Raw genomic sequence first — 25,413 nt, 5'->3', positions numbered from 1 at the left:
AGATAGTGTGAACTGTCAATCAAGGAACTGGAAGGACAGCCTGGCCAGTGTGACAGATAGTGTGAACTGTGATCTCGACAGAATCTGCTTCCTGAGCATACCCGGGGGGGAGTTATTTTGATTGCATTTATTGGGGTGAGATGACCCACCCATTGTGAGTGGCACCACCATTTCCTGAGTGGATGCCCTGAACTGTGTGAAAGGGAAAAAGGGAGCTGAAGACTAGCACACCTTACCCTGCTTATCAACGGTAGCATGAAACTGGGAGACACATGAACCCTGTGTACCTCAAGCTGTTTTCATCAGATAATCTCATCACAACTCTAGAAAAGTCACAAAGAGAGTTGGTAGAGTGCTCGCTATGCAGACTTAAGGCTTAAGCATAAGATCTGGAACTCATGTAGAAAACTGGGCTGGGTAGTATATACCCATAAGTACAGCATAGTGATGCAGGGACAGAAGGCCCCCTAGAAACATGCTTCTTTTTCACATTCTTCGTACGGATCTTTTACGTCGTGAAATTTGACTGGCCTCCCCAGGAATGTTTCCCTTGTGCCATCAGACATGTCACCTTCTGTCTGAATTTGTACTGCGGTGTCCTCAGGCTTATGTGAGGAATTGGTGAGGATAGGAACACTGGTGCTTAGCATTCATCTCCAGCACCTGTCCTACTGCCTGGAAAATTTCGCTAACTGAATGAATGGAACTCAGGTATTGAATGAATGAACATGCTAGCAAGTGCCATGAAACTCACAACTGAAGTTTTATGGTATATACATCTAATATTCCTCAAATACTAAAACTTCCAGAGTCTCTGGCTTTTAATCTTCCATTTTCATGTTTCCACATTATTCTTTTCTTGAGGATAAGGCTAGCCTGCTGATGGAGAGTATTACTCACTCAGGGGAAGTTTTATTAGCCTTGTAGTATTTTTACCCCTGGATTGTACCTTGTTCTCTTCCTTTCCCTGTTACTCTTTTGCCTGTCTGCACCTTGCAACAGCTTGTTTTGTGCTGGCCACATACATACATACACATGCATACATACACACACGAATGCACGTGCACACTCACACATATTGCCATCCAAAGGTGGGAAAGATCGAATTATCTTTACTTAATATACAAAAAAATCAATGGTGAAAACTTTCATGTTCTCAGTGGATATAAATCCAAGTGTTGTGGAACATGATACTTTCAAGAAATCAGAGATGTATTTAAAAAATATAAAACAAGAAATAAAAACTAAGATACAAACACAGGATATGTTTTTAGCATCAGAAAAAAACAGGCAATAAGTTATCGAACTTTGGGAACTTGAATCCATTCTTTCCCAAGGTCTTATTCAGGTTGTTGAAACTTTTGTCTGTGTGATATGACATAACATCTGAAAATTGCTTGGGCCAAATTAATAGTGATTATGGGAAGCACGTTTGTGTACATGCCTTGGGCTTGTATACATCTGTCAGATTTTCAGAAACATTTATGTTAAAAAGTAACCTGATTTACCCTCCATAGTTGGGCACCTCTAGAACTTTGAATGCCTAGAAGCCTGAATCATAGTAAATTCCCTTTGAATGCTCCTCAAAATTCGAAGATAAAAATATCCCGATATATATATATATATATATGTAAAAATGCATTGAGAGGCACTTTCATCCCATTTATCATGTTTTTGCATAACTAGGGTAACTTTTAGCTAAAATATACACTCTCTAGACTCTTTGGCTATGAAGAACAAAGACTTTTTCAGAATAGGTGGAGAGATAGACTCAGTGTGGGAGGCATACTGGACTCCTTCCATCTTCCCCTTTCTCTTGCCTTCTCTCCATGTCATAGGGTGTGACCGAGCCATGGCCCAGAGGCTCTGCTAGGTGCAGATTCAGTACCTCTCCCCATACAGTGGGTACCAGTCATCACTGACAACATATGTGCTCAGACAACTATGGTAGAGAGAACACAGATGGCATAGAAATACAAACCAGGGTTTTGTTTGTGTTTGCTCTTAAGTGCATTCTGTTTTTGAGAGAATTGGTACAAATCCAGTAACGAATAATTTCCCTGAGTGAGTACTATTTGAGTTAGAATTTTTACTATGGATAGGAGTTCACCAAGTAAAAGTATGGGCGGGAGAATGAAGAATTCCGAGTGTTAAATCCTGAGGTTGAGTGGAAAGAATTATTTAAAAAAGACTGATAAAACATGATTGCTCAGATATGTGGCTTACTTAGAATTCACAGAGTTTAGTGAAAACACAGATCCTGACCCATCTTTCTGTATCTATAGTATTTGGACTTTTGGTCTTAGATCCAAGTACATGTGGGTCATTTGTAACGTGGCTGGTGCCAATTGAAGTATACAGTTTTGTTAAAAGCTTTATATGCTCTGGTCTACAAAAGACTGAATGGAAAAAAAAAGAAGAGGGACAAGACATCTCAGTAATGTTTTCATATTGATTATATGCTGAACATTATTGGGAATGTATTGATTTAAAGAAAATATATTATGAAATTAAATTCCTGGGCCAGTGGGTAGATCAGCACATAAAGGTGCAATCTATGCAAAGCCTGAGAGTGTCACTTTGATCCTTAGAGTCCAGAATGATAGGAAAGAACCAACTTCTGTAAGTTGTTCTCTGACCTCTATATGCATGCTGCTATATTATACACACTCACACAATAAGCACATGCATGCAGACATACACACAAATTAAATAAATAAATGTAGCTTTTAAAGAATTTAAAATTAAAGTATGGTTACCGTATCCTTCTATTGAATATATCACCTAAAAAATTCAAAGTTGCACATATATTTATACTTTGTAGTTAACATTTTGTCTCTGCCAGTCATTGCTCTTCCAGCAATGCCCATTGGTTTGATACTATAAGGGGCCTTATTTCAAAGATTATTAATGACAAGTATAATGTCATAAAGCCAAAGGCTACTAATAACCAGAGCACAATAAATATGGGATTGTCTTCATATCTCGTTCAGAGGCTGTCATCTTTGGGTGAAATTTTTCTCTAGTTTCTCACAGAAGCTCAGAAGGGAGAGTTTCTTCCCAAAGTGCAATTCTGTGCTCCAGAACTCCTGTGTCAGGAGCTGAAGGAAGAGTTGCCTTCTCAAATCTAGTCTTCCAGTGGCTTCTCAGGCATCTTCCTCCTTGTTTGGCAGGCTCCTTCTGGAGTCCCTCTGTTGAAGGTAGTAGATTTCTTTAATTTATCTACTATTTTCCTTTTAAGGACCCCCAGAAAAGATGGAAAGTCCACTAGGTAATTTTTACAGCTTGATTCTCTTCCTGTAATATGATTCTGCATGAATTTGGAGAAGACTTTGTATCTCTGCCAGTTCATTACATCTTGAGTTAACATTCTTATGTGTAGAACTTAAGTTCTCAGAATAAAATTTAGGTACTTCCGTGAAAGAACAACTTTTCGAGCTCATAATACTCTGTTAAATTGAATAGATCCTTGTCTTAGCTACTAAGTAAGTTAATGTTCCTTTACAATATCATTCATTTGAGAGACAGTCGGCACAAGAGTGTTTTTCCTGCTCTTCATTTCACCTCAGTTTCATGGAGATTATTGATTTCCCTAAACAAATTTAAGTAACCACTGAAATTTTCTCAGTTTCTCTACAGTGTCCAAATGTCTTCCTAGAGAATGTAAATATTTTTATGGTCTAGTCAGTTCGAGTTAAAATTAATAAAGCAACATCCACTCTGCTCCAGGTACCCTCAACACAAGCCAAGTTGCCTAGAGTCTCTAGAGCACATTTTGCTTCTTCACTGTACCTACCACTTCAAATGACCATTTCCCATCCTAGAAGCCTGTGATGCCTCTCCATCTAATGAACTTGTTCTCAGGCTCCTGGTCACCAGCTTTCTCAGATCTCCAGGTTAGAGTCATCTCTATGACACTAGTGAATTCTAACATTAATGAGGGTCCTCTAGGGAAATGGAACATATATATATATGTATATATATATATACATATATATATGTATATATATATGTGTGTGTGTGTGTGTGTGTGTGATATGAAAGAATTTTTGCTACTAATCCAACAATGGCTGTCTATGAAGGAAAGTCCAAGAATCTAGAAGTCATTCAGTCTATAAAGTTGGATGTTTCAGCTGGTCTTCAGCTAGAATTCCAAAGGATTCATCCCACAAATGAATGTACTTGCTTGTAAGTTGAAAGCAAGCTGGCAAGGGGAAAATGCTTCCTTCTTCCATGTCCTTATATACTATATAAGAGTATATACCATATAATATATAGGCCTCCAGCAGAAGGCGCATCCCAAAATAAAAAGTGTTTCTTTATTTGCTTAATTAGAATTAAGAAAAATTCTTCATGGGTGTGACCTCCATTTTTTTTATTTGGTTCCAGAAGTAGTCAAGTTGACAACCAAGAGTAGCTCTCATAGTATTCATCTTCATCTGCCTATTCCTCCAGAGTGAGACTGGCAGGTGGAAATGAAGGTCAATTTATACTGACTTTGAGAGGGTGCAAGAACATCTGTCATAGCCCCACCCCTGCCTATACTTTTGTTTCATGTTCCGAGTCTTTATATGGAAAAGAGTAGATTTAAATCCACTGATCATCCAGGTCACTTAGCTCAATATATTTTGTTAATTGAAATGATCTAGACATGGAAGGACCAAAATAAATTGGTATGGGGTTTGTACACTTTACATACGTGACAAAGGATATACCTGCTTTTCATTGTTGTTCTCCCTCAAAGGCTGCTATGGAGCCTGGCAGGTTTGAACTAAGGAAACGTAAGTTGCATATTTCCGCTGAGTGGCCACTGGCACCACCTCTAATGTACTTTGCTGTATTTCATGATCAACCAGAAGCCCTCACTGAAGGCTAAACCTAAGCTTAAAGGTGGCACTGTCAGCCAGGCTAACTGTCATGTGGACTGTGTACTTCTAAGGTTGGTGCATTTTGTTTTAATTGTTATGCCATTATTATTAATGGAAAGTGAACAATTACAGCAGAGTGAACTGGTTTTGAGGTGTCAAATGATACATACCCATAAGCTACATTTTTAAACAGAACTGTAACCCAAGTACACATTTCTAAGTCCAATAAAGCCCAATAAAATGTATGTTGAATTAAATACCTGTTTTTCTGAAGCTTATGTTTTGGGAACAGCATGGTAGGTTAATGACTGTTAGAGTCTTTTAAGTTTCTTACTTATATACTTTTATGTGTATTTGTGTTTACAAGAAGTTATTCTTGCAGATCCTATTTGCGGTTCAACAGTCTCCACTTTTCCCCAAATATCACTACAGATGAAACACAGGTACTGCAAATGAGAACAGAATGTGCAATGCCGTGTGGCCCTGTGGGCTTTAGGAAAGAGACTGCTTCCCCTGCGATAGGGTCGTGGTGTCAGCCATGACAGTAACAATAGCAGGGAAAGCCAAGTTGTTGCCCCAGTGTTTGACTGACAGTGAGTGCCACAGTAACCTCAGGGATGAAATCAAGTGCTGTGTTGCCATTTATCTCACGACTTACGGCTCAATAATTTATGTTCATAAGACACCAATGACAGCTCTAATTCTGCTGTTTCTACAAATGAGACGTGATGCCTTACAATATGTTTTGGGGAGTGACTAACTATGGATGCATGCACATAATTTGTAAACATGTTCATGCATGAGTAGCTGAAGGGCAAATATGGACTTTTAAGACTGTTTCAAAGTGGGATTGCATTCTCCAGTTGAAGAGTTACTCCAGGAGAGTTCAGGGCTATATAACAGTAAGGCTCTGATGAGTGATAGAAGGGACACATAAAAGATGTAAAAACAAAATGGGAACTCAAGCCACAAAGAACTATATCACCACAAAGCTGGGCCCATAGCTGAGTAAATGGAATTTTGCAGGAGCATCACAGGGCGAGCTACTGAATTGAAACTAAAATGTTAATTCTGCTGAGCCTCTGAACCAAACCATTTTCTCACTCACTTTTGAGTGGCAAATGGTAATGATTCGCATATCTAAGTATAGCGTTGAATTTATTTATGTTAAACTCTATACATATACATTAGGGACATTTATTTGGAGAGATGTGTAGAGATGTCAGTGAAGAGCTATCATGTTTTACTCATAATTGATAGCCGCTAACGTCATTCTCTCAAGATTTCTCTAATTATGCCACTTCTTCACTCCATAAATTTCTAACTGAATGAAATGCAACCTTCTTAAGCTGAGATTCAAGCCCTTCATTATCTACTTCTCTCTAACACCTCTCATCATTCCTCCCACTGCACACATGAAAGAATGCCAAGTGCTCTCTGTCAGGCCTGGGCAAGCAGCTTCTTCACTCAACAAATGTGCCGTGCATGAATGACTATTTACATCTCTGAGTGTGTAAAGAGAGCAGCGTGTGGATGGCATGTATTTAGTTATGTATTCATGGAGCTAAAAAAGGGGGAGGCACTCTGTAAGTTCTTCAGGTCCTTTTATGCACATAACATTTCCGTAAATAGAAATTTCCACAAAGCCTTCTGTCTTCCTTGATGTTTTTTCCATGCACAAATTACTGTGGCTTTTAAATTTTAATTATTTCAGTATCTAATAGATGAGTTTTAATCCAACCCACCCCAACTCCTTCCTCTCTGACTCATCACTTTTCCTTCCCAACTTTACACACTCATTTTCCCCTAGCATTGAATTCTTTTTTTTAAATTATTAGTTCGTTGAAATTCCTTACCATGTATTTTGATCATAATCCATTCTTTCCAGTTTTACTCCCACTTTCCTAAACACCCAACTTCGTGTCCTCTTTTTTGATTTTGTTGTGGTCGTTTATTTTTTAAACCCATAAAATGTAGTTTGTACTGACCTTATAGGCTTAGATATATGACTTTCCACTGGAGCATGACGGAGCTACTAGGGGCCACACTCTTGAAGGAAACTGATTCATCCTCTTCCAGCAGCTATGCATTGCCATAGCTCCTTAGCCAGAGGCAGACTTTATATCTACCTCCCCTCTCCACGTTAGGATTCTGTCCGACTTGAGTTCACAACTGCTGAAAGTTCATATGTACAAACAGCTTTCTCTGCCTGGAAAAGAAAAGTTTTTTTGTTTTGTTTTGTTTTTGTAATCCAAAACCTCTGACTCTTAACACTTTTCTTGTGCTGTCTCTCTTTCCTGGTGATGGCTGGGACCTGCCAGGAGAAGCTTCTTGTTATAGCACATGTTAACACAGACTGCCATGCACTGTGAACAAGAGACGATGAATGCTTGTGAACTCCTTTTCAAACCCACTGATTGCACTTAGTGCTGCCAATATGTGTATGGATGTATCAGGGGCCTAATACAAAGAAAGCTGACTTTCCCTCACCCAGAAGTCAATAATTACCTAGTCCCTCAGTTAGAAGTAAAACTTCATAAGAACTTTCATACAAATGCTGGGAATCAGGCTGGCTTGGTCTTGTGCAGGCTTTTGCAGTCACGGCTGCTTTGAATTCTTGTGTGTAACATCCCTGTCATGTCTGCCTCCATTCCTCCAGGTTCTCACAGTCTTTCTGTGTAACATCCCTGTCATGTCTGCCTCCATTCCTCCAGGTTCTCACAGTCTTTCTGCCCCTCTTATTGTAAATTTATTTAACAGTATCTGCTTCCTTCCCCATTTATGTTCCCCATTAATTAGTAACTACCTCTGATGTCAGGATCATATTGCAAGTTGTACTTGTTCCCAGGAGATTTCAGAGTGACAGGCAAATATGTCAGGTGAATGATATCATTCAATTTTACTCGTGGACAGAATAATCCCTTTATTCTCTTTAATTATCTGCCTTCTAGAAGGTTGGAGCGAGAAGCGTTAGGTAATAAAGTCTATGTAATTATCTTTTGAAAATGACTAACTTTACAGTAGAATTTTATAAGTTCTCATTCAACAAAGTAAAGCTCAAAATTTTATTATCATAAAATTTAATAAATAAAAAGTGGCTTCTATTCTGAATATAGATCATTGTATATAGACTACAAGACACAGCCAAAAATATGTACTTGAAACATGAATTATATGAAGTTGATTAAATAGCTAATAACAAATATATTCACTCTGAACCTTATCTTTTTTATATTATACAAAATATGTTAGAAACACTTATCTAATTTTTAATGTTATTGTAATCTACCTAAAATTTTGTGAAAATAGGATTAAATTTCAAATAATACATTCAAATATGCTAATTTAAGTTTTTGCATTAAAGTTCTGTATAGAGTATTCTTGTTAAGATATAGCATTCTTTTAATTAAAAGAAATCTCTTGAACAGAAAAAAAATGTAAAATATCAGTTTTTCTTCAGTGCCAGGCTATGGCAAACAGTTTTGTTACTATATCTTTTACACACACTAGAGATAATAAATTTCACTAAAAAAATGTATTTCTCCAGATATTCAATCCCTAAGTGTTGAATTTAGGCATTATGAGTGTTCTTTACACTTACGCCAATAGGCCATAATCCCCATATGTGTTCATATGACTTCTGACTTCCTTAAAAAAAAAGTCTTTATTATCTTCAGTGTGGAAATCATTGTCTTGATACAGTAGGTGGTAAGTTACAGCACCAAGTACCTAGCTAGGAAAATCACCCCAATTGTCTCTCGGCATTGCTTCCCATAACATGTCCAAGCCAGGCATTGTTCCAAACATGCTCAAGTATGGCTCATTATTGCAAGATCCTTTTTGCAACAAACTAATACAAGTATCCTAAGATCAAAATGATTATGACTCATATTTGAGGCAATAGTAAGCTTCACCTATGAAAGCAGAAAACTCTAGTGTTCACAGGATGCCGGGCATAGATGACTGAGAAGTGTCCCCACGCTGACAAAGCGGCAGTCAGGCATCTGTCCTCACATGTGTGGACCGAGCCTATAGGAAAGCATGGGTTTATCTCTTAAAACCTCTGTGTGCGGAGACTGAACCAGCTCAGGGTCACATGAAAATATTTTGGCATCAATTTCAATGGACTCATACTAATACCTTTGTTGATGACATAGAAAGTTTAATCACTTTCCCTACAGATAAAGCTGATTATGAACTATGGCTTTTGTCCCTATAAGTTCTGAGTTAGTTGAAAAGCCTTCATTTAAACAAATAAGAAAACCAACAATGAAAAGTGTACAACTTCTGTGTGCTTGAATTTCCATTGAGAGAAAGTTGGAAATGCATATAATAAAGGAAGGGATCCTCCCTCTTTCCTTTCCGCCTCCGTCATGCCATCCAGACTGAGGAAGACCCGGAAACTCCGGGGCCACGTGAGCCACGGCCATGGCCGAATCGGTAAAGACTGCAAGCATCAGGGAGGACGCGGGAATGCTGGAGGCATGCATCATCACAGGGTCAGCTTCGACAAATATCATCCAGGTTACTTCGGGAAAGTTGGGATGAGGCATTACCACTTAAAGAGGAACCAGAGCTTCTGCCCGACTGTCAACCTGGATAAACTGTGGACGCTGGTCAGTGAGCAGACCCGGGTCAACGCTTCGAAGAACAAGACTGGAGTTGCTCCCATCATTGATGTCGTGGGATCGGGCTACTACAAAGTTCTGGGGAAGGGAAAGCTCCCTAAGCAGCCTGTCATCGTGAAAGCCAAATTTTTCAGCAGAAGAGCTGAAGAGAAGATAAAGGGTGTTGGAGATGCCTGTGTTCTGGTGGCTTGAAGCCACTCAGGGAGGCCAATTAAATGCTAACACTTAGAAAAAAAGGAAGGGATTGCATAAAGAAAAACAGCAGAAGACTTCTGTCTTTGCACAGTTCAGAAATGAAAAAGAAGGGTCAGACTCCCTCCAGCACAGTTAGTTGCCTCATGTCCAGGCTTCACGTTCAACGACCACAAACATTTCTGGTAGAATTCATGCTCAATAAAATGCAATCGCGTCTTTTGAAATGCCAACATTTTCATGTGGTTTTGATGACTTTCTCAGAGAATAACAATGTTCAGCTAGGATCTGCTTTTTTTAATATTTGTGGTGCCCTTTGGGGAAAAAACACTTGGGTCTTTGTGAAGCCACACAAAATTTAAGTCAAGCAATCTCATTGTACTCCAACTCATGAAGCCAAGGAAAAAAAGACTAATGTGTTATTTAATGAAGCCAATCATGGCTTAGTAGAAAACATAATTAGTGATAATAACTATTACATTCACATAAACCTTGTTTGTATGTTTTTATGTGGAGTTGCTTTGATGTATTTTATTTCTACTATAATTTAAGAAAATAAGGTTTCTGAAAAATACAGTACAATGCTATATATATATACATACATAGATAGAGATAGATAGAATATATATATTACATATGAGATCTGAGATTTCAAACTTGCAGTATCTGGGGAAAAATGAGAAATAGCTGCATCTTGAATCCTGTAACCTGAATCTCATTACCAAGTTTGTAAGCTATTACCAGAAATTGACATGTCCCCTAACAAACACATATTCTCTTCTCTTTTTCTCTTCCTACCCACTCTCTTTCTGTCCTGGGGTCTTGAAGCAGAGACTTTCACAAACTGCACAAGTGTCCTTCCACTGAGTTATATACTTGCTTTTTATTTTGTGATTCCAAGATAGGGTATTATTTAGTTTTTCATGCTAGTCTTAAATAGACTCTATAGTCCAGGCTAACTTTGAACTTATAATCCTCTGTCTCAGCCTCTATCATAATGGGATTGTAAATCTGGGCCACTAGAGCTTACACTTTTTCTTCCTTTTCAGTTCTGGACTGGAGCCCAGGGCTTTGGCAATACTATGCTAGGCAGGTGCTCTCCCACTGAACTGCATTCTTACTTATTAATCTTGATATCCTCATTTGTTAATTTATTCAAATTCACTGATAGGATGAATACCTGCCTGGGTTTGCAATGTTTATGTGAAACATTCAAGATTCAAACACAGAGTGATGAAAACTAATGTGATGAAGTTTCCTTATCATATTTTATAAAAAATGTCAGGATTTGGTATCATTCATGTTCACATTACGTGAGCACATACTCCTTGAAGTAGGAAAAATCATGACATGTAGAGTTGCTTTGCCAGAATCTGTAGAGAGTAGATACAGTAGGCTTTGGTGGACCACCAGCCCCCAAATCATGACATGAAGACTTATTGTTAATTATGAATGCTTGGCCTTAGCATAGGCTTGTATCTAGCTAGTTTTTTTTTTAAACTTAAATTAATCCATTTCTATTAACCTATGTGCTGCCATCAGGCTGGTTTACCTCATTGTGGTACTGTCCATTCTACTTTCCTCCTTCTCCCATGTCAGCTGGCTGAGCCTCCACTGGCTGGCCCCTGGCTGGCTGACTGCTCCTCCTTTTCCCCCCTGCCCACCAGCCCTACTTACCCATTCTCTACATAGCTATTAGCTTTTATCTTTTTATTAGGCCAATCAAGTGCCTTAGGCAGCCAACATAAAACAATAACACATACTTAAACAAATGCAACATAAAGGAAAACAACATATCTTTACATAGTTAAATGAAGAAGAAACAAATGTAGCACATCTTTACATAGTTAAACAATTATTACACAACAAGTAGATGCTTTAGGAAGTTTTGGTCTAGGAAGTAAATAAGATTGTTTCCACATCTTGCCAACAGCCAGTGTTTGGCCTGTCATTCAGATAAATGAGTAGGTAGAGGGATTTGCTGACTCAGTCTCTATTCACCATGTTCTCGGGATGATTTAGTTTAGAACCACATTCTTCATGAATGTGTTTCATGAATATATTCATTAAAAGGCTAAACCTGTGACCCTTAGCTTTTGATAAACTGAACAATCTTAAAATACTAGTAATATATTCACATTTATCGAATATATTTAAAAGAAGTATATTCATGAATGTATTCATAAGAATACATTCATATTCATAAAATGTATTCAAAAAGAGTATTGGCTCATAGTATTACCTGATAAATTGGTAATAAATTTGTTAAATTGGCCATTTGTCAATTGATAATTTTTGTGTGTCCAAATATCTTTGGCTAATCCAAATTCAGATGCCTTCTTTTAGATATGACTTATATGGAGCTGACTGGAGAAGGCTACCAACTCCACTCCTGGGGTTTAAATGCTGTCTGTTAACCTGGAAGATTGGCAAGACTGTCAGTCTTACAGAGGGACATAAACTGGAAGTCAGGCTGTGCCCTAGGCCAAGTACTGCTTAACTATCCCACTCTAGTCCACCCCTCCCTGAATTCTGTGCTTCTGGTGTCTCCTTATTGTGAGAGATTGTGGGGTTGCTTCCCTTGGGAGGCTGTGTCAGTGACTAGGAGTTCTTCACACACAAGTAGAAGTCTGGGATATGATGTCTCTGACTGGTAGCCCTGAGAATGTTCTCTGCCCTAGTTTCTTCAAATGTGAGTCTTGACCTAAAAAGAGGTTGCATAACTAAACTTGAGGGTCATTTGTAAAAGGTTTCTGGGCCTGTAGAATCAAAAATCAGTTCAAAAACAAACACGTCATTACCCTGAGGTGTTCGCTGCCATACCATATTGCATGGGCTCCCTGTAGCCTCAGCTCCTGAGCACACACCCTACTGTGGACAACGTACACACAGCCACACCATGCAGGGTCAGCACGCACTGCATGAAAAGCCTCAGCTCCTGAGCACACACCCCACTGTGGACAATGTACACACAGCCACACCATGCAGGGTCAGCACACGCTGCCTGAAAAGCCTCAGCTCCAACTCGAGGTCTTGAAAATTGTGAATGGTCATATTTGCTGCACATGCTAAGTTTTCTGCTCCCACAGAAACATAATGGCCTATTTACAGAAAACAGAGACTTACTGTTTTCCTACCACCCTTATTTAGTATGTAAGTATGTCTTTGGATCATATTGCATTAGAATATTTGATTTGTTTTAACATCTGCTGTTTGAGTTTCTGACTGAGTTTCATAAAACTTCATTAAATTAAATTGGGCTTAGGGTTAGGACAGAATTTCCAGCAATTCCTGAAATGACCCTTAATTATCTAGCATTTCATATTTATATGGACATCTCGGCATAGATGATTATAAAATCAAATTACTAATCAACTCTCACAAAACTATGAAAAATATTCAAGATGTTCTATGCTGTGATATAAAATGTCCATCCAAGGTTTAACTCTTTATGTAAAAATAAATAAGAAAACATCTCATTAATATGTAAATTTGCCTCAATCTTTAATAAGTGATAAAAATATGTGTAATTAAAACATTTTTTTAAATAAACATCTTTGTGATTTATTGTTTGTTTGTTTGTTTGTTTGTTTGAGACAGGGTTTCTCTGTAGCTTTGGAGCCTGTCCTGGAACTAGCTCTTGTAGACCAGGCTGGTCTCGAACTCACAGAGATCCGCCTGTCTCTGCTTCCCGAGTGCTGGGATTAAAGGCGTGAGCCACCATCGCCCGGCTGTGATTTATTGTTATAAATGTTTGATTACTATGTGTCTTTTATATACCTCTTTACCCAGAGTCACAGTGCAGGAAAAGTTTAAGAAATCATGTGCTCCATAATTCTGATGGAATGCAGCCATAGGAGCATCCTTTCTCAAACATTGCATGCCTTTTCAAAATTATGGTTACATACACATAATATGTGACTTTTCCTAGGACTCACTATAAGGCCCAGTTTATGAAGAAAGTATTATCTGTAAAACATTCAAGAGCACTAAATTGATAAGCAGCATTCAAGGTTATTGATCTATGACAACTGGAGGATAATAGAGGCTCAGCCTGAGGTTATAGGAACTTTCCTTTCTGAGAAGTCCAGAGATGGTCTGCTTTCAGCTTAAGAGGACCAGGTTATACTTGGGTGTCAGAGCACTTACTCGGTATGGATACAGTTCTGAACTAAATCTCCGTCATGGAAAGAGAGAAGAGAAAAGGGAGAAAGAGAGAGAAAGAGAGAGAGAGAGAGAGAGAGAGAGAGAGAGAGAGAGAGAGAGAATAAACATGAAATTTCCTCAGAGACAAAGTGTCAATAAAGATGGAATTGTCTATATGGCTTAAAGAGGGAAAAACAAAATCTGAAGAATTCTCTGCTGGAATGTCATGCCCCTTCTAAATCTTCTAATTTAAAACCTTTTGCAATCATGTGTCTGTGAGGTATAAAGGACCCTTAATCATGGTTGATAAATTAACCAGAGGAAAACTCTTAAGTTTCAACATGAAATTCGGTTTAATATTGAAGAAAAAGATGTAGTTTTTTCTTTTTCTTTTTTTTTTTTTTTTGAAGGAGGGTTGAGACAAGATCTCACTGTGTTCCTCTGCTGTCCTGGAACTCACTGGGTAGATAGACTAAGTACCTGCCTCTGCCTCCTGAGTGCTGCGATTAAAGGCGTGCACCACCATGCCCAGTTGAGTCACAACATTTTAAAGCCTATGGAACTGTTTTGAAATCCATTTCGGAACTTTGAGGAAGCCTCTCTATGTCCTAGTTTATCAATAATACTTTTAAATTTTAAACGTACCTATTACTTTTAGTTGGGGGCACACATATGGAGATGTAAGGACAACTTTCAGGAGTTACTTCTCTCCTTTCACCAAAGGTTCTGGGCTTTGACCACTGGTCACTACTACAGCCATGAGGACCACTGGTCACTACTACTGCCATGAGCACCAGCCTCTAGCAGCTCAGAGTTTGAACAAGAGCCATGCAGTTGGCAGACTAATCACTCAACTTGACTTTTCTATCTGAGGGAGTGAAGCTTAACTCACTGGGGCTGGTGGGAAAGGGGGAAAATACATATACATACACATACACATACACATACACATACACACATACATCTGTAACATGTCAGGATCTCACCTAGGGTATTGATGAACGGCTAACCTTCAGCAGCTCAGAGGAACTGAAGAGGAGATAGTAGAGCAGGTGAACTACCTGACAAACAGACGCATGAGGACATTGCTGAGGACCAAAACTCAGTTCTTCATTTTATTATTCTTATTGTTTTTGTTCTACCCTATTTCTCTAATGTTTCCCTTCTGTCTCTCTTGATGTCTTCTTTCTACTTTTCCTCCTACATCTTTCCTGGTGTTTTCCTTCTATCATGTCTACATTTTTTTCTCAATATACCCCAGTAAAGCCATCAGGCAATATAAAAATTGCAACACAGTTACATTCTATTTTTCAAGTGAATAATTATAATGAATAGAAGTAAAAAACAGCATGTTTCCATATACCTTACATGACTAAACATTTTATGTATTAAAGGTGAAAAACTAATGGTCCCAAGAACCCACACACATTCATAACCAAACATCTTGTTATAGATTAATAGAGTATAGGCAAGCAAGGTATTTTTTTCTCAGCCAGTACTTTTACTGGCAGACTGCATTTTGCAGTTACAAAGAAAGATCAATTGTTTTATTATTTAATCACAAAAGGTAATCTTATAAAAAATCTAAGAAGAATCACAAATCTAAACTTTTGTATATGAAAAAGAATCCACAGGTTAAAAATGCTCAGTAGAACAGGATATTTTTCAAGAGATAACAACATTACGTTAAGGGCAGTATGTATCTCCCTACATTCATTCACACCATGTCAGATGGCAGAGCAAAATGGCAGAGATAAACATGTAAAGACACGGCAGCAGCAGGAGATATTCTGAGGCCAAAGTCCTCAATGTCTTGTCTATCTAAGATTTGCCCATCAGTGCGTTGCATGGTGGTTGTTTCATCCCCTGGATTCAATTACCACTTGCTGCTCCTCTGACATGGCCACAGGCAGGTCATCAAACTTGTACAGTAAATGTCCACTGAGCCATCTAACCACTGGCTTTCCAAACACAGTATCTTTCCTTCCTCTTATGTGGTATTATAATTCATATTTCAAAAATCCTAATGGTGTGGCGAAGTCCTTCTGTACATATGCTGCTTTTATTGGTTAATGAATAAAGAAGCTGGCTTAGCCTGTGATAGGGCAGAATAGAGGTAGGTGGGTAGGGCAACTAAACTGAATACTGAGAGAAAAAAAAGGCAGAGTTGTAAGATGCTAGGTAGCTGCCAGAGGGAAAAGACATGAGCTGGAACCTTGAAGGTAGGTCACAAACCTCATATTAAAATATAATATACTGGAAATGGGTTAATTTTAGATGTAAGAGCTAGCCAATAAGAAACTAGAGCTAATCGGCCAAGCAGTGATTGATTTAATTAACACAGTTTCTGTGTGGCTATTTCGGTTCTGGGCAGCCAGGAATGAATAAACGGTCTCCTACATCCTAGTGTTTTCATAGCCTACACACTTGCCTAGATAGAGTTCTATTGTTACGATTAAAAACTAAGACCATCAACAACTAGGGAATGGGCAATATTTTATCTTACAGCTCTCGGGTGATAGTCCCACTATGGGAATTCAGAGCAGGAACTCAAGGCAGCACCATGGAGGCAGGAAATAGAAGTACTGCTTACTGACTTGTTCTCCCTGATTGGATCAGTTTTCATTCATAAAGGACCCAGGACCACTTGCCTAGGAGTGGCGTATGCACAGTGAGCTGAATCCCCTGACATCAATCATCAAACAAGATAATGTCCTGTAGACATCCTATGACACCAGATGGAAGCATTCTCTCAATCGATGTTCCTCTTCCTAGATGAGTCTATCTTGTGCCAAGTTGGCAAAGACCTAACCAGGACAATACTTTCTAACTTAATTATGACTCTGTCTGTGCAAATCTACCTCATTACTCTTTAGCAATAACAATGCCTCTGCTATTTAATATTGTAAATATATTTGTTAAGTTTTATATTAAATACAATCTTGTCTTGCTTCTTTATTTTATATTTATTGAAAGACAACATCCACATAAAAATGTTCATACCATGATTTAAATGAATTAAACAAAACTGAACACACTTATGTACCAACATTTGAATCAGCAATTAGAACATTACCAAAATACCAAAGCACTTCTAAATTCTACCACTGAGTTTTCAGGAGACAACAATGACTCATGAGGCAAGCCACCACATAAGCAATGATGAATAAATGATCACTAAAAATGCTATCATGTTATGTAATTAGGAAAAACCCTTTGGTGGATCTAGTATTATATGAATAAAAACACATTCTATAAGTGAGAAACTAACATGCATCATCTCTATCATAGAAATTTATCATGGTAAAACATTTAGTTTGCTCCAGATTTCCTCAGCTAATCATCTCTGTGGGCTATTGCTGTGTTATATAATTATTAATATTAATATGGAGAGAAAGAATCCTGTCCAAAAAAATAGCTATTTATAGCTTAAATTTTGAAGTGCTTTTGGGACTCTGCACTATAGGTAAAATCATAGATGTGATTGAGAATTCCGTGACAGATTTGACCCAGTTAAAGAACATGTTTCTCTCTCTCTTTTTTTTTTTTTTTTTTTTTTTGGTTTTTCGAGACAGGGTTTCTCTGTGGCTTTGGAGCATGTCCTGGAACCAGCTCTGTAGACCAGGCTGGTCTTGAACTCACAGAGATCTGCCTGCCTCTGCCTCCTGAGTGCTGGGATTAAAGGTGTGTGCCACCATCGCCCGGCTAGAACATGTTTCTCTTGATGGAACATATTCTATCTCCAAAGTTGCTCTGCCATTTAAATGTTCTCGTGGCTTCATTGAGTGAGCTATAGTTGATTTTTCTTTTCTTTCTTTCCTTTTTTTGTATTATTTTCTTATTTGTCTGTTTGTTTTTACATCAAGACTGTTGTTTCCCCTCCCTTCGCTCCTTCCAGTCCCTCTCCACTACCTTCCCTCCCTCTACCTATCTTCCCTTCCTCTTCAGAAGAAGGCAGGCCTCCTATGGATATCAACTAGCCATGGTATATTAAGAGTCAGTGAGACTATGCATCTTCTCTCCTATTAAGGCTAGCAAAGGTACCCTGAAAGGAAGGAAGGGTACCAAAAGCAGTCAGCAGTATAAGAGACAGCCCCTGCTCCCACCATTAGTCCCAGAAGAAGACCAAGCTACACAACTGCAATGTATGTACAAAGGGTCTAGGACCGTCACATGCAGGTTCACTGATTGTCAGTTTATTTGCTGTGAGCTCCTATAAGTCCAGGTTAGTTGATTTTATGGGTTTTCTTGTGGTGTCCTTGACCCTTTGACTCTTATAGTCATTTATCCTCCTCTTCCATAGGATTCCCTAAGTTCTGCCAAATATTTAGTATTTAGCTGAGGGTCTCTTCATCTGTTTCCATCAGTTGCTGGGTGAAGCTTCTCTGATGACAACTGGGCTAGTCACCAATCTACGAGTATAGCAGAATATTATTAGGAATCATTTCATTGACTTTCTTTTTTGCTAGTCATGTTTGCTTCTATCCTTGGTCTCTGGGCTATCCCACCTCTGGGTCGTGGCCCTTCAGGCAGTGTCATGGGTGAGCTCCTTCTCATGTTATGGGTTTCAAGTTGGACCAGTCATTGGTTGGCCACTCGCACAATTTCTGTACCATCTTTACACAGCACATCTTGTAGGCAGGACATATTTGAGGTTGAATGTTTTGTGGCTAGGTTGGTGTCCCGATCTTTCCACAGAAAGTCTTGCTTGGTTATAGAAGATGGCAGGATTAGGCTTCAAATCACCCATTGCTAAGAGTTTTGGCTAGGGTCCCACTCATACATAACTGGAAATTTCCATTTGCACTAGGTTTTTAGCTCTTTCCAAAGATGCCCCCCATTTCAGTAGTCTTCCTCAGTAATCAGTCCCTCCATCCTTCCCTCACAAGTTCAGGATCCCTTCTATCCCTATCCTCACTCCCTCGAGGAGAAACCCCGCCCCACTCACTGGCAGTTATAAGACAATATGAAGGCATTGGTAAAAGGAAAGTTCATAGTACTAAGTGCTTTCAAGGCAAAATTAGAGAGATATCATACTAGCAACCTAACAACACATCTGAAAGTTCTAGAACAAAAGGAAGAAAACACACCCAAGAAGAGTAGTCAGCAGTAAATAATCAGGGATGAAATCAATAAAATAGAAACAAACAGAGCAGTACAAAGAATCAATGAAACTAAGATCTGCTTCTTTGAGAAAATCAGCAAGATAGAAAAACCTGTATCCAAACTAACTAAAAGGCAGAGAGAGAGAATATCCAAATTAACAAAATTAGAAATGAAAAGACACCAAGGACGTAACAACAGACACCAAGGAAATTCAGAGAATCATTGGCTCATGCTTCAAAAACATGTATTTTACAAAATTGGAAAATATAAAATAAATGGACAGTTTCCTTGATAGTTAACTTGATTAAAGTTAAATCATGATTATATAAACAATATAAATAGACCTATAACCCCTATGGAAGTAGAAAGGGTTGCTAAAAGTCTCCAAACTGAAAAACAAATGAATAAAAATAAAAATATAACCCCCCCAAAAAACATAAAAGCTCAGAAAATTGCAGAATTCTACCAAACCTTCAAAAGAGAGTTAATGCCAATACTTTACAAATTATTCCACTAAAGCAGTCAGGTGTGCTGGTGCATACCTTTAATTTCAGCACTCGGGATGCAGAGGCAGACACATCTCTCTAAGTTTGAGGTCAGCCTGGTCTACAAAGTGAGTCCCAGGAGTGCCAGAGCTACTCAGAGAACCCCTGTTTTGAAAAAGAAAAAAATATTCCACAAAATAGAAATAGAAAGAACATTGTCAAATTCATTTTATGAAAGCACAGCCACCCTGACATCCAAAGCACACAAAGACCCAACAAAGAAAATTACACACCAATTTCCCTCATGAACATAGATGCAAAAATACTCAATAAAATACTCACAAACCAAATCCAAATATAGTCAAAAAGATCATCTACCATGATCAAGTTGGTTTCATTCCAGAGATTCAGGGATTGTTCACCATATAGAAATCTGTCAAAGTAATCCACCATGTAAACAAACTGAAAGAAAAAACTACGTGATCATCTCATTAAATGCTGAAAGAGCCATTGACAAAATTTGATATCCTTTCATGATAAAAGTCTGAGAGACATCAGGAATACAAGAGACATAGCTATTTCTTTTTAACTGAGATATCATTTAAATTAATTAAATGAATCTTCCTGTGTTCTTAGTACAGGTTCTTCTCTTTTTCATCTTCTTGGGCATTCTATGACCTCAGTGTTCAATGTTTAGAGTTACCCAGAATGTCAACTATAGATTCATACCCCAATATACATCTTTGATTTAAATGTATTCTGCATAATATTTTAGTGTTTTTTCCCTTCAAAACTGGTTTTTGGCCATTGGTCTTTGAGTTCCCTGTAAAATGCCTAAAGATTCTTATTCCTATTTTAAATGGTTAGCACTAAAAGGAATCTCATAATATGGCCTATATCAATCATTGCTCATCATGTTGATAAGAATTTCTTGGACAAAGTAAATGCATTCCTCTGACATTATATTTTCTCACACAGCCCTCTTCAAAAAATGCTCTGTTGTAGCTTGTTACACTGCTTTCCTATTGTGTGTATCCAACAGTAAGTAATACATCTTTGCATATACACAGATAAGACACATGACAGTGTTATGGTTTAAATAAAATGCTGTGGTTTGCTAACGGGCACAGTGGCAGAAACGCTGCAGGTCTCCTAGCAGCGGCAGTCAGTGGGCAGTGGGCAGTGAGTCCCGATATCACAGTGGGCCATGAAGGCAGTCGGGTCCCAGGCAGGGAGCCCCCAAGTAGCCCGCGGGCCATGAGAGGCAAGGAGTCCCAGGCAGGGAGCCGCAAGGTGGGTGAGAGACCAAGATGGGTAGACCTGTCCGAGACTGCTGCAGGTCTCAGTAGGTAGCTGTTCTGGGGCAGGGAGACATGCAGCAGATAAGAGAGAGACATGGATAGGCATGCCATACAGAGTGAGGTTAGATATTTATTTAGTGGGTTATGGAAAGGAAGAGGACGGGGGAGAGGGGAGAGAAGAGAGGAGAGAGAGAAAGAAAGAGAGAGAGGTGGGAAGAGAAGAGGAGCCATGGTAGCAGCTACCTCTTTGGGAGAGAGAAGGAAAGGAGATGACTCAGTTTGGAAGCTAAAGATCAGCTTGCCTGTCATGGGGTGGCGGTGAGGAGGAGACAGGGAGAAAGGGGAGGGAGTGGGCATGACTTGTCTCGTAAAGGGACAGGACAGACCATTTACTTAAACCATTACATACAGGTATCTGCCAATCATGAAGCCATTATCAGCATTTTAGTTGTTGTTTTTTGAAACAGGGTTTCTCTGTATAACAGCCCTTATTATCCTGGACCTTGCTTTGTAGACCAGACTGACCTCAAACTCACAGACATCCCCTGCTGCCTCTGCATCCTAAGTGCTGGGATTAAAGGCCTGTGCCACCACCTCATACCTCATAATCAGCAATTTAAAGTAATATAAGTAAGTAAATACTAATTTTAAAATGTGGCTTTCATGTTTCAATGCCTATTGAGTTCTGGTTTAAAATATAAATTGATAAGCCAAGCATATATGGAGCTTCATGCCTGTAAATATTCTTTTAATGTGCTTACTGCTACGATTGTTTTTCCATTTGTATTTTTTACCACTTGGAAGAAAAACTACCAAAAGAGCAGTTGACACTCAAAACTGATTGTTGTTGAATGGAAGGGCTGCAGAGCAGAGGTGGTTTCTAAATACCTGGAAATGTGCCCTTCGTGGCTCACTTGCCAGAAATGATATTGAGCAGAAATTCACAGAAGATGCTCCTGGTGCCAAAGGTCACCAGAAGAATAGGCAGGAAACAAACAACATCAGTTTGCAAAGGGTAAGGACTAAACTTCTGCCTATGTTGGCAACAGGAGGGCACCATCCAGGCAGTGCTTTTGCATAAAGAGTGAAAATCATTCAGTAGCAAGTATTAAAAATATAGAGTTCTATTAAAGTGGAGTCATATAGAATTATCTGAAACGAGGAGCTGTGGTTTTATTAGGCATTTTATGATGTAATTCTAAAATAATGATTTTCATTCAAATATAAAGGATTGCACCTACACATAACTTTTGAAGATGCCTTTTCTGGGCTAGGACTCTGTTCATAGTTACTTTCACGTGTTGGCTATGTCTGAGAGCTGAGTGAGCAAATGACCTAGGTAACTTAAGAACAGGCCATCTCTGGAGCTGTCTGCTACAAACAGGTGTAAATGGGCTCTCATTTAATGAAAGCCACTTAAACTCCCAGTTTATTATAAAACCAATACTTTCACAATTATTTAGAACAAAAGCTGGAATTTCTGAAACATGCTGCTTTAAAGAGGGCCATTTTTAGTCACTGTCAGGGGCCTTGGCAGTGATTTATACATGTCTGCTACCCAAGCATGAGGACCTGAGTCTGGATTCTCTCGAACGCAAATAAAAAAATCCAGAATGGCAGCAAATGCCCATCACCTCTGCCTTTTGAGAGTGGAGATGAATGAATCCCTGCAGGTCACTGGCCAGCCAGCCTAACCAAGTTGATGGGCTTCAATTTCAGTAAGATGCTTTGTCACAAACCATAAAGAGGAGGGTCATGGAAGAAAGGCCTGCTCTCAGGACTCCATGCACACACAGCACACACACAGCCACCACAGACACAAAGAAAATACAAACCAGAAAACCTGCTTTAAGCTTTGTTTTATTGTGCAATTTAGAAGAAAACCCAAGAAAATGGATGTGAGAATGAATCTGCTGAGCAGTGAGTATTACCTTCATTCTTCTGTTTCTATTATTCTCCATTTCTTTTGCTCTGCTCTGCTCCACTGTCAGTCATCGACTAAACATTATATAACACCAATTTCCCTTTAAGATATAGGAGGATAGAAAATGCGAGCCTTTGGGACATGAAAACCCATTACGATGCTCTGCAATCATCCTAATACTCATTTCTTTAGCAGGTGGTTTCTTGAAGATAGGAACCTGTAGATTTTCAATAGCATGTTACCCTTCAGATATAGGAGGCAAGGGAATGCCTTCATTTGGGTAAAAAGATGGAACCAGGGACTTCATATCACAGATCCCAGCTGGATACTATAATGTTATGAGTTACACTCTGCTTTCCTGTTTAGTTTTCACTTCATTTTTTTCTTATTCATACAAGTTTAATTTATAAAAGTTAGGGAAATATTTTCTAGAAATTACAGAGCTGAACAATGTTTACATCATTAGAACATATAATAAAAGGAAGGTTCTTGATGTCAGCAAGCATCATACTTACTTTTTATTTTTATATTATTTACAAGAATGTCCTCAGAAAGAGTGAGGGCAATTGATTTAAGTGCCCTTGCTATTTGGAGAGAGCTTGTTTCCTATAAATACAGATGATTTTGCGGCCTTGGAGGAAATTGTACAATATTGACTTACCTGAAACATATGTGGAGTGAAGATAAAAGATGAAACATGATTCAGTTCAGGCAGATGCTTTTAAATCAGTTGTGTTACTAAGAGTAATAGCAACTTCTTTTTCCAAAATGGTATAATTTTATAATAATGAGCTTATCTTAAAATAGAAACAGATTGAATATGAACAATAATAATTAGGTTTAAGTCAAAGCAAATAAAATATAATTTTTAAGATTTTCAATAGACAGAGAGAGAGAGAGAGAGCAGGGAAAGAGATATCTTGATATACGGAGCCATTATGGGGTTAGTGAGAAACATGGCACTAGGAAAGTTCCTAGGAATCCACAAGGATGACCCCAGCTAAGACTCCTAGCAATAGTGGAAAGGTACTGAACTGGCTGTACCCTTTAAGCAGATTGATGATTACCTTAATTGTCCTTATAGAATTTTCATACAGTAACTGATGGAAGCAGATGCAGAGATACACAGATAAACACTGGGCTGAGCTCTGGAGTCCAGTCATAGGGAGGGAGGAGTGATAACATGAGCAAAAGGTTCGAGAACATGATGGGGAAACCCACAGAAACAGCTAGCCCGAGCTAGTTAGTGAGAGCCCAGCTAGGGAACCTGCACAGGACCAAACTAGCCTAGTTGTGTGGCTTAGGTAGTTTGAGGGGTCACTGGTCATGGAACCAATATTTGTTCCAAGTGCATGAACTGTCTTTTTGGAGCCCATTCCCTATGGAGGAATCAGCATAGATACAGGGAGGAGGACCTAAGTCCTGCCTCAAGTGATGTGACAGATTTGTTTACTCTTCATGGGATGCTTCATCCTCACTAAGTAATGGATGGGGAGTCAGGTGTGTGTGTGGGGGGGGGGGATTAGGGAAGCAGGAGGATGGGAGAGAGAGGAAACTGGGATTGGTATGTAAAATAAAAAAGACTGTTTTATAAAAAAAAATAACAAAAACGATTTTAAATAGAAAACTGAGAATGGAAGAAAAGTAACCAAAACTCATCAACAAAATGACAATATCCACATTCTACAGTAAAATCAAGTAAAATAATTAAAAAATAATAAGTTATATGCACTACAGTTCTAACCAAGGAAAACACAAAGCTATAGAAACTATGTAAAAAATTTAGATAGATGTGTTAACAAACACTTTGTGTGGTAATATGCACCTGTAACACCAGTACTCGGGAAGCAGGGGCAGGGGTATCTGTGAGTTCAAGGCCAACTTGATCAACACAGTGAGTTCTAATTCAGCCAGGGCTTTGCAATGAGATTTCACCTCAAAAAAAGCAAAGAAAAGAAAAAGAACAAACAAACAAACAAAAAAACCCATGAAAATTGTGGTATTACATATAAAAATTTCTTGCCTCAAGATTCCCGGTTTCATTATATTTTTTATGTTAGTATTTCTCCCTTCCTTCCTTCCTTCCTTCCTTCCTTCCTTCCTTCCTTCCTTCCTTCCTTCCTTTCTTCCTTTCTTTCTTTTTTTTTTTTAAGGCAGGGTTACTCTGTAGCTTTGGAGCCTGTCCTGGAACTAGCTCTTGTAGACCAGGCTGGCCTTGAATTCAGAGATCTCCCTGCCTCTGCCCCACAAGTGCTGGGATTAAAGGTGTATGCCACCACCACTTGGCAGTTTCAATATATTTTTGATGTAGACATCCGATAAGGAGTCAAATTGGGATAATATTTCTTCTTTCCATCCCTTGTCTACCATGTTCTCTTCACTCTATTTTACTTGCTATTCATGTCCATATTCCTAACATGCTTCTTATTCTTGCTTTACTTGGCAACTCATAGGCACTGAAGAGTTTGCTAATCCCTCTCTGGAGCAGTCTCCTCCTTCATTTTCTCCTCCTGCTAATTTTCTTCTTACTTTCCTGCCTTTTTACTTTACCCTCTAATCCTTGATGGCCTTAACTCCATATGATGTTCTGACTATCCTCTTCTTGTCCTTCCGATCTCTGATTCTCAGCCAATGCCCCAGGACATTGTTTGCCAATCAGTCTTATCTACAGTAATCAATTTCTCCATCCAAGCATGCTTTACTTTAAAACAAGTATCACTATCTGAAATTGGTCCTACTAAAATTTTATTGATTTGAGGGTTT

General features: G+C 38.7%; 1 protein-coding gene and 1 pseudogene across 1 annotated transcript in view; both read left to right on the top strand.

The window, feature by feature from the left end:
• The window catches only part of Cntnap2 (contactin associated protein like 2), a 2,135,903-nt gene that overhangs the window by 1,001,845 nt on the left and 1,108,645 nt on the right, over positions 1–25,413 (top strand). The window lies entirely within an intron of this gene.
• LOC101986118 lies at positions 9,235–9,718 on the top strand (annotated as a pseudogene).

The sequence above is a fragment of the Microtus ochrogaster genome, linkage group LG12, assembly GCF_000317375.1.
Source record: "Microtus ochrogaster isolate Prairie Vole_2 linkage group LG12, MicOch1.0, whole genome shotgun sequence".
Classification (NCBI taxonomy): domain Eukaryota; kingdom Metazoa; phylum Chordata; class Mammalia; order Rodentia; family Cricetidae; genus Microtus; species Microtus ochrogaster.
Note: the sequence above shows the minus strand (reverse complement) of the source record. Positions and strands in the feature narration are given on the sequence as shown.